The sequence below is a fragment of the Chiloscyllium punctatum genome, chromosome 2, assembly GCF_047496795.1.
Source record: "Chiloscyllium punctatum isolate Juve2018m chromosome 2, sChiPun1.3, whole genome shotgun sequence".
NCBI classification, from domain to species: Eukaryota; Metazoa; Chordata; class Chondrichthyes; order Orectolobiformes; family Hemiscylliidae; genus Chiloscyllium; species Chiloscyllium punctatum.
In genome coordinates, this window is record NC_092740.1 from 92,211,605 (window position 1) to 92,226,465 (window position 14,861).

The following is a 14,861-nucleotide window of genomic DNA, read 5'->3' on the forward strand; positions in this document are numbered from 1 at the left end:
CTGCATTTAGCATAAGACAAGAGGATTGTTAAGATATTGATTGCTACTTAAATTGGCTGTTAATGCTCATGAAGAGGCTGAATGATACTTTCAACAGGGCTTGAGTGAATGACCTCTTCTAACAGTGACTAATTGCTTTGTAGTGAACAAGTTCTTGTAGAGGATTTTGAATACTACTTGCTGGTAAATAGAAACATAGAAAATAGGAGCAGGAGTTGGTAATGCAGCCCTTTGAGCCTGCTCCACTGTTCAACTCTGTATCCTTTTCCACTTTCTCCTGATATCCTTTGATCTCTTTAGCCCAAAGAACCATATTAAAATCCTTCTTGAAAACATTCGATGCTTTGGCCTGAACCACTTTCTGCGGCAGATGTGGTAAATATCATCTCTTGCAGGATTCTGAGCAAGGGACTAAAGTGGATATGTTTGTGTCAAATTGCAGAAGATAGGCGAGGTCCTCAATTAATATTTTTCCTGTGTTTACAGTGAAAAAAGACATGAAGAAGAGTTGGAAACTTGGGGAAGTTAGTTGTGATATTTTTGGGACTATCCATATCACAGTAGAGGGGGTATTGGATGCACTAGAACGTATAAGGTGGATAAGTCTCTTGATCCTGACCAGATATATTCAAGAACACTGCAAGAGAAAAGAGAAGAAATCGAGAGGGCCCTGGCTGATAGTTTTGCGTCTTTGTTAGCCACGGGTAGGGGGTAGAAAATCTTGTGCCATACTTAAGAAGGTCTGCAAAGAAAAACCTATCTAACATCTGTGGTTGGTATGTTGGTATGGTACTTGAGAAGATTCTGAAAAATAAGATAAACGTGCATTTGTAAAGACAGGGTTTGATTAGGAGTAGTCAGCATGGCTTTGTGCATGGGAGATCATGCGTCACATATTTGTTAGAGTTCTTTGATGTGACCAGGAAGGTTAACAAGGGCAGAGTGGTAAACATAGTCTGTATGGACTTTAAGGGACAGTGAGGTCTACAGATGCTGCAGATCAGAGTTGAGAGTCTGTTGCTGAAAAAGTACAGCAGGTCAGGCAGCATCCGAGGAGCAGAAAAAATCAGTGTTTCGGGCCAGAGCCATTCATCAGGAATGAGGCTGGGAACCTTGTGGATGGAGAGATAAATGGGAGGGGGATGGGGCTGAGAGTGCAATAGATGGATGGAGGTGGGGGTAAAGGTGGTAGGTTGGAAAGGAGGGTGGAGTGGATAGGTGGGAAGGAAGATTGACAGGTGGGACAGGTCATCAGGGCAGTGCTGAGCTGGAACTGGGGTAAGATGGGGGGAGGGGAAATGAGGAAACTGGTGACGTCCTCATTGTCATGGGGTTGAAGGGTCCCGAGGTGGAAGATAAGGCATTCTTCCTCCAAGCGTCGGGTGGTGAGGGAGTGGTGATGGAGGAGAACCAGGACCTGCATGTCCTCGGCAGAGTGGGAGGGGGAGTTGAAATGTTTGGCCACGGGGTGGTGGGGTTGATTGGTGAGGGTGTCCCGGAGATGTTCTCTAAAGTGCTCTACGAAAAGGCATCCAGTCTCCCCAATGTAGAGGAGACAGCATCGAGAGGAACGTATACAATAAATGACATGTATGGAAGTGCAAGTGAAACTTTGGATGTGGAAGGCTCCTTTGGGGCCTTGGACAGAAGTGAGGGGGGAGGTGTGGGCGCAGGTTTTGCAATTCCTGTGGTGACAGGGGAAGGTGCCAGGAGGGGCCGTGGATCTGACCAGGTAGTCGTGGAGGGAACAGTCTTTGCAGAAAGCAGATAGGGCTGCTGGTGGGGTCAGTTTGGAGGTGACCGAAATGTCTGTGGATAATGCGGTTTATGTGGAGCTTGGTGGGGTGGCAGGTGAGGACCGGGGGTTCTGTCCTTAATGCTGGTTAGAGGGATGAGGTTGGAGGGTGGGGGTGCGGGACATGGATGAGATGCGTTGGAGAGCATCTTCAGCCACGTGGAAGGGGAAATTTCGGTCTTTAAAGAGGAGGCTATTTGGTGTGTTCTGTGATGGGACTGGTCCTCCTGGAAGCAGGTGAGGTGAGGAATTGGGAATGCAGGATAGCATTTTTGCAGGAGGAATAGTGGGAGGAAATGTAATCCAGGTAGCTGTGTGAGTCGGTGGGTTTGTAAGAGATGTCACTGTTGAGTTGGTCCTTATCGATGGAAATGAAGAGGTCTAGGAAGGGGAGGGAGACGTCAGAGGTGGTCCAGGTGAATTTAAGGTTGGGGTGGAATGTTTTGGTGAAGTTGATGAACTGTTCAACCTCCTCATGGGAGCAGTAAGGCCTTTGATAAAGTTCCACATGGTAGGGTTGGTCTGGAAGGTTGGATTGCATGGAATCCAGGGTGAGCTGGCAAATTGGATACAAAATTGGCTTGGTGGTGGTAAGCAGAGGATAATAATGGAAGGATGCTTGTTGTACTGGAGGCCTGTGACTAGTGGAGTGCCTCAGGGATCAGTGCTGGGTCCATTATTGTTGTTGAAAAATGTGTTGCTGGAAAAGCGCAGCAGGTCAGGCACTATCAAAGGAGCAGGAGAATCGACGTTTTGGGCATAAGCCCACCTTCCTGAATCTCCAGCATCTGCAGTCCTCACTTTCTCCATTATTGTTGTTACCTAAATCAATGGTTTGGATGAGAATGTATAAGGTATGATTTAAGTAAGTTTGCAGATGACATTAAAATAGGTGGTATCATGGACAGTGGGGAAGATTATCAGAAATTGCGACAGGACCTTGATAGCTGGGGAAGTGGACTGAGAAATATCAAATAGTGTTCAATTTAGATAAGTGTGAGGTCTTGCATTTTGGAAAATCAAATCAAGGGAGGAGTGTCCTGATGCATGGTAGGGCATTAAGGAGTGTAGTGGAACAGAGGGACCTTGGAGTTCAGGTGCACAGTCCTCCGAAAGTGGAGTCACAGGTAGACAGAGCAGTGAAAATGGCTTTTGGCACATTGGCCTTTGTCAGTCAGAGCATTGAGTAAAGAAGTTGGGTAGTTATTTGGAGTTGTACAGGACGTTGGTGAGGCTGCACTTGGAGCAATGTGTTCAGTTCTGGTTACCTTGCTATATAGGAAGGATGTGGGAGAAAGTGAGGACTGCAGATGCTGGAGTTCAGAGTCAAAAAGTGTGGTGCTGGAAAAGCACAGCTGGTCAGGCATCATCAGGCGCAGGAGTGTCAACGTTTCGAACATTAGCTCTTCATCAGGAAGAGCTTATGCTCGAAACGTCGACTCTCCTACTCCTCAGATGCTGCCTGACCGGCTGTGCTTTTCCAGCAACATACTTTTTTACTCCATAGGAAGAATGTTATTGAACTGAAAAGAATGCAGAAGAAATTTACAAGGATGTTGCCAGGACTTGAGGATCTGAGTTATAGGGAGAGGTTGGACAAGCTAGGATCTTTTTTTCTTTAGAGCGTAGGAGACTGAACTGGGATCTTGCAGAGGTGTGTAAGAGCATGAGAGGCATGGATAGGGTGAATGCGCCTAGTCTTTTTCCCAGGGTTGGGGAATCGAAGACGAGAGGGCATCCGTTTAAGTTACAGGGGAAAGAATAAAAGGGAACCAGAGGGGCAATTATTTTACACAGAGGATGGTATGCATTTGGAATGAGCTGCCAGGGAAAGTGGTTGAGGTGGGTACATTAACAACATTTTAAAGGCATTTGGATAAATACTTAGATAGGAAAGGTTTTCTTGTATATGGGCCAACTGCATGGAAATGCGGTTAGTGTAAGTGGTCATTTTGGTTAGCATGGACGAGTTTGGGCCAAAAGACCTGTCCCCATGCTGTAGGACTCTATGACTCTATCGAAGACACTAATTGTGCTTCTGTATCTTATATGAAACCCTGTAGGTATCAGCAGGTGAAATAGAGTAATTTGTCATCAGTATCTTGTTAAATTAACTCTTTTCTTTACACAAGGAATGAAAGGAGGACATGAGCATGGACAATTAAACCACAATTACTGCAAATGTAGGGACACAAGAAGAAAGTGTATTCCTTCATTTTCCCATGACCCTCCCACCACCTCATTCACCCCTTCTCCAAAAGGTAGTTATTCTTATTCTGAACCTCTCAGACTGACTGCTGCATCAGACAACCTATGTTCCCTCTCTCACAGTTTCTACGTCATCCAATTTATACCTTCCATTTAAGTGGCGGCATGTGGTTTGCAAAATCTTGCCCATGAAAGTAGCAGCTGATGGTCACTATTGTGCAAAAACTGCAGGCTTTTGATTCAGTACCTTCAGGCATGTTCAAACTATACATTCAGCACTTAGGACCAAAATATTGCATGCTAAAATCAAATTTTCAAACTACGGTATTTGGTTAACACTGCATCACTTTAGTGCCTATTTTCACCCTATTGTCAAATAACTCACTGGCCCTCTGAGATTCAGTAATCGTTGTAGTTCAACTGAGTGGCCAACCTCATGTGAGTCCAGGGATTGAATATGAGAATGAAATTTGAACATGAAAAGGTCATCACAGCAAAGTTTAAATCTAGTTCTCACTTGGCATCCACACAATGTTTTGTATCGTTTACTCAATAAGTTGTCAACAGCAGGAACTTTATTCCCCCCTATTACGTTAGAGGTACTAAGACTGTTGTACAGTAGTTCTCCTATAACAAGGTACTGTAGTTGTGTTCCCGCGCAACACCATGTTACAGAAAATCATCCAATATAAATAATGGGACCTATTGGACAAACAGGGTGAGAGGCAAATCACCACAAATGAGTAAAAATCCAAACCAAATAGTAGTTAGTCTAACACAAACAATAGCACACTCTAAGTAAATTTCTAAATCCTTTTTTAAATAATACAGTAAATATAACACTCTAACATTAAAATCACTGACTACAGCTCTGTACCTTTCACAAAGCTCTTCGCCACAAAATGCATGAGCTGACTGATGCTGTTGTAGAAGTCCAGTCCTTAAGATTCTTCCCCAGTTTGAAATAGAGTTCCTTCTAAATGTAGACTACAATTTCCAGTTTCAAGGCTTGCAGAGCTGATTGCACTTCTATTTTAACTGAACACACTGAATTTGCATTTTGCAGACAGGATCTTGAGGCTATGTTTTGCTGTTAGGGTATGTGCCGGGAATGGAATCACATAACAGCGAATGGGAGTTCACTTTCTAAAAAAAGGGGCCTGCAATTCACTAATCGCGGTGCAGCCAAATTGTGATTAATAAATGCTCGTTTTAGGAAAATTACCTGTATTGTTCTGACTATTGGTCAGAGCACTGAGTATAGATGTTGGGAGGTCATGTTACGGCTGTACACGACATTGTTGGAATATTGTGTGCAATTCTGGTCTTTCTCCTATAGGAAAGATGTTGTGAAACTTCAAAGGGTTCAGAAAATATTTACAAGGTTGTTGCCAGGGTGGGAGGGTTTGAGCTGTAGACAGTGGCTGAATATGCTGGGGCTATGTTCAGTCGAGCATTGAAGGCTGAGGGGTGACCTTATATAGGTTTATAAAATCCTAAGGGGCATGCATAGGATAAATAGACAATGTTTTCCCTGGAGTGTGGGAATCCAGCATTAGAGGGCATAAGTTAAGGATGAGAGGGGAATGATTTAAAAGGGACCAAAGGGGCAACTTTTTCACACAAAAGGTGGCACATGCATGCAATGAGCTATCAGAGGAAGTGGTGGAGACTGGTATAATTACAACATTTAAAAAACATCTGGATGGATACATGAATAGGAAGGGTTTAGCGGGATATGGGCCAAGTGCTGGCAAATGATTGATTTAAGCTATCTGGTCGGCACGCATGATTGGACTGAAGAGTCTGTTTCTGAGCTGTACATCTCTATGACTATTATTATCTCATTTACGTGGACTAAGAACAGGCTTGTTCAACAGACACCCCACAGGTTGCAGTAACCAAAGTTTGTCTTTTATCTGCCAATGGGGTTCTAATTATGGCAATTAGAACTGGATGGTTTTGAGGATATGCTTCTTGAATCAGTTTCTCTCCTGTATTTGCTGATCATTTACTCTGAGTGAGAGAAAAATTGCTGCTCTCCCTTGCTCCCATGAGAAAAGGTTGGACAAACCCACTCAAACGGTTTTAATCTTCATCATATTTTGCACTGTCTTTTACTCAGATTTGATTTATTTTGGGTTCATTTGGTTTTGTTGATGAGTGTTAATTTGTTGTTAATTCTTCTCATCTGATATAATTGCTACCACTTTGGCTAATCTTTGCCAGTTTTGGGTCAATCACTCTTATTGGCGAAAGTGAGGACTGCAGATGCTAGGGATTAGAGTTGAGAGTGTGGTGCTGGAAAAGCATAGAAAGTCAGGCAGCATCCAAGGAGCAGGAGAATCAACGTTTCGAGCAAAAGCCCTTCATCAGGAATGAGCTCATCCCAGCTGAAGGGTTTTTGCCTGAAATGTCGATTCTTCTGCTCCTTGGATGCTGCCTGACCTGCTGTGCTTTTCCAGCACCACAATCACTATAATAGTCCACATACCTTAATATTCACTCATGATGAAGCTTTTGTTAAAGATATAATTGTCACCAAAACAATCTAGACTAGGACTTAAGTAATAGTTCAAGAAATTCAGTCTGTATAGTGCTGTGAATCATTGCATAGTATAGCACTGAAAATGACTTTGAAAGAGATGCAATTAATCCCACTTGGCTGATCTTTTCCCATAAAGTGCATCTTCTGCATTTTATTTGCTTGCCTGTTCATTTACAGTAGTTATGGGAAGTCTATTCTCTTAAAACTTAGAGCGAAACAATTACTGTAGTTTAGTGGAGAGGGTAAAGCTAAGCAAGCCTCTGTTGACAAAGTCTGTTTTCCTGTTATTGTGTTTCTAGTGCTTGTTCTGTGAAAGATAGTATCTTCAGAATCCACCTGTGCTCATTGTAAAGACAACCATGTCAGGGAGAATATAGCGTTGCAAATTATATTTAGCATGTGTGTTTTTTCTAAATATCAAATTTTAGTAAATGGCATGGCTGGATTTGAACTTATCAGCTCAGCCTGGGTTTCTGGATTACCTTCATCACTGTACCACCACTTCCCCTTTTCTCTTAGTAACGATGCAAAGTGAACTCATTCATCTGTTGTTCATCTGAGAACTGGGTTAACCCTTCCTTGAGTAAGAATGAAGTTGAAAATAACATTCTTAAAACAGAGGACCTGATCGGTTGGATTTTAAGAAATCCACCCCCCCCCCCCCGCACACACACACACACACACACACACACACACACACACACACACACACACACACACACACACACACACACACACACACAAAACAGCTGGATGTGTTTTCAGTGGTGTGTACAGCATATAAAATTCAAGGGGATACATGCCACTGCCATCCTGTTCAAGTCCCTATAAATATGTTGGGTACTTGTATAACAAAGTGGACATTCTGTCTTTGATTTTTGTATTTTCTAATCCACTGTTCAAGGGATGTTATTACGCATCTCTGAAACAGCTGGGACTTGAACCCAGGTCTCCTGGCTTAGAGGTAGGGACACCATTACTGCTGTACAAGAAAATTTCCTCCCTCCATTTTAAAAAAAAGATCAATGGTTAGTTGAGCCTGTTGCCAGTGAGTCAATTGATCCATATTTCATGCTGCCATTGCCATAAAATGGCTACATAGGAAAAAAAGTGGGTAACCTGCTTTTGAAAAACATTTTGGAAAAACAGGAAGGAGGTGGGGAGTACAGCATTTCAGGGTGTGCCTTTTGTGATTGGCAGACCCCCCCACTGCACCCCCCCCCCCCCCAACAGCTATTACCTCCACTTACTCCTCCTGGCCTGATTTCCAAAACCCATTCCCACCTCTGTTCCTAAATTGCCCAACCCTCTCTTGCCTTAAAGCCCTGAATTTTCCTGGTTGCAGAGCTATTGAATTTTTTTGTTGAGGACCTTTGTCCAGTACCCACTATTGAGTTCTTGTAGAGTAGCTGGCAACTCTTGAGGACAAGATTTCCTCCCACTCTCTCTTTGTTTGGTCTACTGGCAATAAATTATCACAGCTGTGACTCTTACAATTATGAAGAGTGGGGAATGCTAATAGGGTTAACTTCAACAGCATTCAAGAATCTCAAAACCATCAAGATAAATTAACCTACTTGGTTAGTTTCCCATCTAGCACCTTTATTACTCACTCCATTCACCAGTAATGTACAAAGGCTGTTGTTCCATCACTATTTTTAAGTTAAAATGCTGGAACTCCCCCTTAACAGCACTGTGGGTGTGTTTACACCATCCATGACTGGAGCCAGTCAAGAAGGCAGCACACCATCACAGTCTCCAAAACAATTAAGATACTCCAGCCAGTGATGCCCACATTTCATGGACAAATATTTTAAAAATTCAGTTCAGAAGAAAAGCCATATCAGACTTGAAACAAAGACAGAAATTACTGGCAAAACTCAACACCTCTGACGGCGTCTTTGGGGAGAATACGGGATTAATGTTTTGAGTCAGTGACTCTTTATCAGAATTGATGCCCCTCAGATGCTTCCAGACCTGCAGTGATTTCAGAACTCCAGCATCAGCACTTCATTTTATTTCAGATTTGAAACATTAAGTCTGTTTTTCTCTCACCACAGAGATGCCAGGCCTATAGTTTCTCTAGCGTTTTCTGCTTTAGAAAAAGATATGCTCACTTTTTAAAAAAAATTGTAAAGCTTCATTAATTTATTAGTTATGTCACTTCTGCGGCAAAATGAAACATCCAAAGAAATGGTAGAAATAATTTTATGATCATGTTTGTGAGATGATATAATATTTTGTTTTATACTTTTGATTATATATAGTGTTTTCTTCCTTATAGACCTGCATTAAGGCTTTTCTGTTATTTATGAAAAAGTTATTGGGAAATATGATGTTCATTTGGTAAATGCACTGCCCACTGTGAAACACATTTAAAGAAGTTCCCTCTCTCAGGGCATTGTTGTCAACCCACAGAACGTGGACTCCAGCAATTTAAGAAGTAGCCTTGTCATGTGCAATTAAGGATGAAGCAATAAATGCTGGCCAGCCAGTGATGGCCATGACCCACGCATGACTGAAAGAAAGACTGAATACTGGATTAGTGGTGCTGGAAGAGCACAGCAGTTCAGGCAGCATCCAAGGAGCAGCGAAATCGACGTTTCGGGCAATGAGTTTAGAACAGTAGAAATTGGAACAATGCCTGCTAATCTCATCAACACTTGTTAATGGGAATGGTGATGCTGAATAGAACAATTTACATTGAGACAGCACAGTTCATCTCAACAAGCTGTCACAAATCAGAAGGTTGCAATGTTTGCTAATTACATCCATACTTGTTAATTGCAGCGACACTGTTAAACGATTAGGAAACTTTACATTGAAATAGAACAGTTATTTATAGCAAACTGACATCTCTATGACTCTATGATCCAAGCCAGACTGGTAGTGAAAATAAGATAGAATGAAGTCTGTATATGTGGATGTCAATTTGGGAATGAACTAACTAACCAACATTGAATCTCATCTCATGATATGAAGATGCTGGTGTTGGACTGGGGTGTACAAAATTAAAAATCACACAACACCAGGTTTAATTGGAAACACTAGCTTTCGGGGCGCAGCGCTCTGAAAGCTAGTGCTTCCAATTAAATCTGTTGGACTATAACCTGGTATTGTGTGATTTTTAACATTGGATGCTAGATTCAATCACATTTGGAATGTGTGAGGTTACCTGCTTTGGTCGAAAATAAACTGAAACACTTTATTTCTGACGTGGTGGGAGGTTGGGAAGTGTTGAGGACCAAAGGGACCCGAGTTTCCTAGTTCATGAATCAACAAAAACGAGCACGCAGATACAGCAGTCGACTGAACTACAGTAGTCAAGGAAATCAATTGATATGCTAGCCGCCGCCTTCAAGATGCAGATGGAGTAGGACTCCTGAGCCAGGGCTAGTCTGCTCCAACCGTTTACTTTTCTTTTTCTCTCTTTTCCTCTTGTCCTGAGCTCAGACAGCTTTGGTGGCAGTAAGGGATCCCAGCACAAACTCATGGCAGTGGTGAGTGAGCCCAGAGCAGACTCAAGTGAGCACTTGCTTTTCAGGGGCAAGCATGGAATCTGGCATCAGAATTGGCAGCTGCTACATTGGTGGAGGTGACATTGACCAGGTAGGACCAGCAGTGAAGTACCTGAGGATCGGCGACTTCGTTGGCTGAGTCCGGTGCTGGTGGCAGTGGGGCAATGGCAGAATGGCATCACTGTAACCTCGAGGTGAGCCTAGTAGTGAGCGATGTGACTCTGATGTTGGAGGGTCCGGCCCAAGTGGTGGCATGGTAGTAGTGGTGAACTGACCCAGTGATAAAAGATGGTGCTTGAAGAATGGAGACTTTAATGTTATAGAGTCATAGAGATGTACAGCATGGAAACAGACCTTTTTGGTCCAACCTGTCCACGCCGACCAGATATCCCATCTCAATCTAGTCCCACCTGCCAGCATCTGGCCCATATCCCTCCAAACCCTTCCTATTCATATACCCATCCAAATGCCTCTTAAATGTTGCAATTGCACCAGCCTCCACCACATCCTCTGGCAGCTCATTCCATTCACGTACCACCCTCTGCATGAAAACGTTGCCCCTTGGGTCTCTTTTATATCTTTCCCCTCTCACTCTAAACCAATGCCCTCTAGTTCTGGACTCCCCGATGAAGGAGACCAGAATTGCGCGCAATATTCCAACAGTGGCCTAACCAGTGTCCTGTACACCCGCAACATGACCTCTCAGCTCCTGTACTCAATACTCTGACCAATAAAGGAAAGCATACCAAACCCCTTCTTCACTATCCTATCTACCTACGACTCCACTTTCAAGGAGCTATGAACCTGCACTCCAAGGTCTCTTTGTTCAGCATCACTCCCTAGGACTTTACCATTAAGTGTATAAGTCCTGCTAAGATTTGCGTTCCCAAAATGCAGCACCTCGCATTTATCTGAATTAAACTCCATCTGCCACTTCTCAGCCCATTGGCCCATCTGGTCAAGATCCTGTTGTATCTGAGGTAACCCTCTTTGTTGTCCACTACACCTCCAATTTTGGCGTCGTCTGCAAACTAACTAACTGTACCTCTTTTATGCTCGCATCCAAATCATTTATGTAAATGACAAAAAGTAGAGGACTCAGCACCAAGTCTCGTGGCACTCCACTGGTCACAGGCCTCCAGTCTGAAAAATAACCCACCACCACCTCCCTCTGTCTTCTACCTTTGAGCCAATGGTGTTTGCATCTGGTGTAGATGGCAGTGAGGTGGTAGAGGAGAGATCGTGGCACAGGAATCACTGATGATGAGCTAGCTCAGAACCAATGGACTTTTTATGCTATACCTGTCTATTTCATTTCTTATTCATAAACTATTTAAAATGGTACCAAATGATGGTGACAGTGGAAAAGCTTTTCACTGTCTTTTAATATTTTCCCAACTGTAAAATACACGTGACAATAAAATCATTCATTGATTCGTGGGAATTGATTAGAGGAATAAAGCAGTCTTGCTGCAATTGCATGGAATATCATTAATATTGCAGCCAAGATTATGTACAGTTTTGGTCTCCTTATCTAAGAAAGAATATATTTATAAACGTCTGTCACACTCGCTCTATGACCAGCATAATCCATGAGTTGGTGGGATTGTCTTTAAAAAGAGATTGAGAATACTGAGCATGCATTATGTAGATTTTCAAAGAATAAAAGGTTATCACATTGTAACTACAAAATTCTTACAGGATGTGAAAATACCCCATAGAGTTTTCCCTGCTGCTGAGTCGAAAACCAGGGAGGATAATCTCCGAATGCGTAAGACTGAGATGAAGAGGAATCTATTCACTCAGAGTGATGAATCTTTGGAACTCTCTCTCCCAGAGGTCGCTGGCTGCTCAAGCATGTTCAATACAGAAATTGATTAATTTCTGGATACTAATAACACTGGGATACGAAGATGGTTGACAACAATGGTGCAGCCAATGATGTTCGGCCATGATTGTTTGAGTGGTGGAGCAGGCTCAGTGGGCTGATTGATCTATTCTTGTTTGTATGCAGTAGCAACAATGCTTATATTAAGAACTCTGCCGAGCAAAAATGATACTGTTTAGTTAGTATTTAAAGGCAGCAGGCTGAACTGAGTTAAGTAATTTCACAAAAAATTATTAACAAAGAGTTGCGTCGATGACCTGATGCTGAAAGGCATAACAGCATAAATTGTTAAATCCTCATATTCATAGATTCATAGAGTCATTGATACGTCACAGAAGTATACACTTCAGTCCAAGTCATCCATGCTGACCAGAAATCCTATACAAGTCTTATTTGCCATATCCCTTTAAACCCTTCCTATTCATACACCCCTCATTTATTATCACTAAGCAGGTCTGAAGAGGAAAACAAAGGGATGAAATCTTAAGGATAAAAGCAAATTAGTGCGGATGCTGGAATCTGAAACCAAAAGAGAAAACACTGGAAAATCTCAGCAGGTCTGGCAGCATCTGTAAGGAGAGAAAAGAGTTGATAAAGGGTCAGTTAGACTTGAAACGTCAACTCTTTTCTTTCATTACAGATGCTGCCAGACCTGATGAGATTTTCCAGTGTTTTCTCTTTTGGGATGAAAACTTAAGTTTTTAAAAATATTTTAAAATTCTTAGCAAGCTCGAGAGGTCACTGAAATGAATGATGTAGGCTGCTATTCTGATTATGTGTATACCAAAGAAAGAGACACTCTTATTTGACATAACTCTTTGATGTCAACGTGTATTCACAGATAATTACCAGATTTTTGTTGTACAGTTGCTGAACATGATAGGAATAGATATTATTATCGTTATCAATAGCCAGTTATCTTTACATCAACAGGAGCCATAAAATGTCCACCATTCTCGAACTGATGGTGCATGGCATCCGTGGTGAATCAGTGCAACATAATAGAACTGTGTAGCGGTGATGCAAATGGGTGAATAAAAAGCCTTTTTTCAAAAATATCTAATGTGCTAAAGAATCAATATGTGGAAATGTAATATTTTGTAAATCTGTCTGTTTATTGGTGTACTATTAATTTTAACATTTTTAAATTAAAGGGTTCTAGATGGATGTTTTCTTAAAGAAGGAATGTTTTCCTGTAGCCTCCAGAAATAAAATAATGTGCGTAAAATTCAGTTGTCCCAAATTATTCAACATGCCTGTCTCTTCAAAACTGAGGTAAGGTGAAAACCGAAAGAACGGTGGATGCTGTAAATCAGAAGCAAAAAGCTAAACACGTCTGGCAACATTTGTAGACAGAAATCAGTGTTAACATTTTGGATCAAGTGACCCTTTCTCAGAACTCATGGTAGCTAGGAAAATGTTGGTCTTTAGTCAGTAGGTAGCGAGGGGGGGGGGGGAGGAGAGGAGGGATGATAAGGTGTTAACAATATGTGGGGCTAGAACCCGAAGAGACAGAAGAACAGTTAGACAGACAAAGGGGGTAACAATCCATTTAGGAGGGTGAATGGCTAACAATGGGTTGTGTGAAATAGCAGACTATGTGATAGCAAGAGTCGAGAAGTGTGGCTCTGGAAAAGCACAGCAAGTCAGGCAGCATCCAAGGAGCAGGAGAGTTGGGCATTAACCCTTCATGGATAGAAGCTTGGCTGTCTGGCAGAAAAAAGACAGTGGGGATAAAAGGGTCTTTCTCAGGATGGCAGCCAGTGACATGTAATGTGCTGCAAGGTTCGGTGTTGGGACCACAGTTTTTCACGATACATTAATAAGTTAGATGAAAGAACTGAGGGCATTCTGGCTAAGTTTGCAGATGATACAAAGATAGGCAGAGGGCAGGTAGCATTGAGGCAGCAGGAGACTGCAGAAGGATTTGGACAGGTTAGGAGAGTGGGCAAAGAAGTGGCAGGAGCAATAAAACATGGGAAAGTGGGAGATCATGCATTTTAGTAGCAAGAATAGATGCATGGATTGTTTTCTAAATGTGGAGAAAATTTAGAAGCCTGAAGTACAATGAGACTTGGGAGTTCTATTCCAGGATTCCCTCAAGGTAATCTTGCAGGTTGAGTCAGTAGTTAGGAAGGCAAATGCAACAATGACATTTATTTTGAGAGGACTTAAATGTAAAAGTAGGGATGTACTTCTGAGGCTTCACAAGGCTCTGGTAAGACAATGTTTGGAGTATTATGTGCAGTGTTGGGCCCCGTTTCTCAGGAAGGATGTACTGGCCTTGGAGCGTGTTCAGAGGAGGTTCACTAGAATGGTCCCAGGAATGAAAAGCTTGACATGAGACATTTGAAGACTCTGGATTTATACTGAATGGAGTTTAGAAGGATGAGGGGGGATCTAATTGAAACATACAGAATATTGAATGGCCTGGACAGAGTAGATGTTGGGAAGATGTTTCCATTGGTAAGGGAGACTAGGACACGAGGGCTTAGCCTAACAGTAAAGGGAAGACCTTTTAGAACTGAGATAAGGAGAAACTTCTTCAGCTCGAGATTGACCAATGTATGGATTTTGTTGCCACAGAAGGCTGCGCAGACCATGTCATTGAGTATATTTATGATGGAGATTGGTTCTTGAGTATCAAGGGTTTAGGAGAGAAAGTGGGAGAATGGGGTTGAGAAACATCAGCCGTGGTTGAATGGTGGAGCAGACTCGATGTGCTGAATGGTCTAATATCTGCTCCTCTGTCTTAAGGTCTTATGATCTTAGCATCCAGCATCTGCAGTCCTCACTTTCTTCTATGTGATCACAAGGCCTAGTGTATGGGGATTTGGGTAAGAATATGGGTGAGCTGAAGCCCTGAGGTGGTTGAACTCCATATTGAGTCCAGAAGGCTGCAGG

General features: G+C 42.4%; 1 protein-coding gene across 3 annotated transcripts in view; it reads left to right on the forward strand.

The window, feature by feature from the left end:
• Positions 1-12,549, forward strand: part of rmi1 (RMI1, RecQ mediated genome instability 1, homolog (S. cerevisiae)) — a 21,644-nt gene extending 9,095 nt beyond the window's left edge. For all 3 annotated transcript variants that reach the window (XR_011962589.1, XR_011962590.1, XR_011962592.1), the window contains one exon: positions 11,771-12,549. The gene's annotated coding sequence lies outside the window, so the exon portion shown is untranslated. The remainder of the gene's footprint in view (positions 1-11,770) is intronic.
• The last annotated feature ends 2,312 nt before the right edge of the window (positions 12,550-14,861 follow it).